We start from the raw sequence: 2,352 nt of genomic DNA on the forward strand, positions 1-2,352 counted from the left end.
AGGGTTCAGGTGAGTTGATTTTGTTGGTCTCCTGTGGAGTACCTATCCCCTTAGGAGCTACAATCCTTCCTTTCCTTCTTCTCTGTAAGAGTCCACAAGCTCCATCTGCTGTGGGTATCAGCATCATCTGAGTCTGCTGCTGGGTGTAGCCTCTCAGAAGAGGCAAGCTAGACTCCTGTCTGCAAGCATAACAAAGTATCATTAACAATGTGAGGGATTGGTGCTTGCCCATGGATGGGTCTCAACTTGGGCCTGTTATTGGTTGGATATTTCCACAGTCTCTACTCCATTCCCAATTTCTGCATTTCTTAAAGACAGGATAAATTTTTGTTCAAAAATTTTGTGGATAGGTTGGTATCCCTATTGCTCCACCAAAGATCATGCGTGGCCACAAGAGGCACCGTCTTTAGGTTCCATATCCACAATGCTGTGAGTCATAGCTATGGATACCCCCGTAGATTATTGGGGGCCTCCTCTAGCTTAGATCTCTGTCTCTTCATGGAGATGGCTCTTACCTCCCTCCTGGCAGCTGCAGATTTCCATTCATAGTCATGGTCATCTGGCTATCTGCAGTGCCCCTCTTCAGACTTGATCCAAAACCCCAATGCCCTTCTAATCCTCTCCTTCACCCAGATCCCTCCCTCCATCTGTATTCCATAACCTCTTCCAAGTGAGACTCAATCATCCTCTATTCTGCCCTCCTTTATTTCCTGCTTCCTTGGGTCTATGGAGTGTAGCATGGGCATCCCAGAGTATTCTTAATGATAATTATATCTCACAGATATAATAATTGCCATAATTGTCTCAAGTTTAGACACGTTAATGAATAAATCAAAAATATGTTAAAGAAACATGACAAACAGTTCAATTTCTAAATCACACTTGATTATTTACATTTAGAATTTTGTGTACTCAAAATAATTATAAGATAGTAGATTAATATGAACAATAATAGTCTAATAATAGAACCAATACCCATTTTTAAATATCAAATGTAATAATGGCAATCATCATGAAGACAGAAAACTACTAAGGGCTCAGAGAAAATACCCCTGGAGATTATAGCAGAAAATGTCATGTAGTGAATATTATTAAGCCATTAGAAATAAAGTATTATAGTTATAAAGAAAGGGACATAATTTACTTCAAATGTTTGATTTTCTTAAAGGATAATTATCTATGTAGATTTATACATAAAAATTCTATTAACAGCAGTTAAGGGTGATAAAGGAGAGAGAGGTTGCTGCAATAAAAATAAGAATAATTGCATACATTTAAAAATAGTAAAGAAATAATTTGCTTAATTAAATGGCAGTCATTGTCAGAATGAAATATATGTTTTCAAGGATCATTTTGTGGCATGGCAGTGGATATTATTTGAAAATTATCCTTACCTTATCTTTAGTAGATATAAAAGTTACGTGGAACCAGAGAACAACACACTGATATCAGAATTTCTGGGTCTCTCAGATGATCCTGAACTGCAATCCCTTCTCCTTGGACCATTCTTGTCCATGTACCTGGTCACAGTACGTAGAAACTTGCACATCATCCTGGCTGTCAGCTCCGACTCACATCTCCATCACCCCATGTACTTCTTCCTCTCCAATCTGTCCTTTATTGATACCTGTTCCATCTCAACCACAATGCCAAAGATGCTGGTGAACATGCAGTCACAAAGAAAAGACATCTCCTACATAGAATGCCTTATACAGGCATATATTTTTTAATACTTTTGCTGGAATGGATAGGTTTTTTTTTACTTACTTTAATGGCCTACAATTGCTTTGTAGCCATCTGTCACCTCTCAGCTACACTGTTATCATGAACCATCAGTTGTGTACCTTTCTGGTTCTCATACTTTGGATCATCATGTTCTGGATCTCCCTGATTCATATTCTATTGATGAATGAACTGAACTTCTCAAGAGGTACTCAAATACCACATTTCTTCTGTGAACTGGATCAAGTTCTCAAGGTATCCAACTCTGACACATCAATAATGTATTTACATACGTTAAAACTTCCCTACTAATTGTGATTCCTATGACAGGAATCCTTATGTCTTACTCACAGATTGTCTCATCCTTATTAAGAATGTCCTATACTGTGAATAAGTATATTTTCTACTTGTGAGTCTCACTTCTGTGTGGTCTCTTTGTTCTATGGGTCAGAACTTGGAGTTTACTTCAGCTCTTCTATAAAACATTCTCCCAAGAGAAGAATAATTGTTTCATTGACATATACTGTGATTAGCCCCATGTTGAACCCTTTCATCTATAGCCTGAGAAACAAGGATATGAAAGGTTCCCTTGGGAAACTTTTTGACAGATTAGCCTCTTGTTCATCATAG

General features: G+C 37.8%; 1 pseudogene; it reads left to right on the forward strand.

Moving 5' to 3' along the window:
* Positions 1–1,470: 1,470 nt before the first annotated feature.
* Positions 1,471–2,352, forward strand: LOC116072698 (annotated as a pseudogene).

This window comes from Mastomys coucha, unplaced genomic scaffold (assembly GCF_008632895.1).
Source record: "Mastomys coucha isolate ucsf_1 unplaced genomic scaffold, UCSF_Mcou_1 pScaffold23, whole genome shotgun sequence".
Taxonomy (NCBI): domain Eukaryota; kingdom Metazoa; phylum Chordata; class Mammalia; order Rodentia; family Muridae; genus Mastomys; species Mastomys coucha.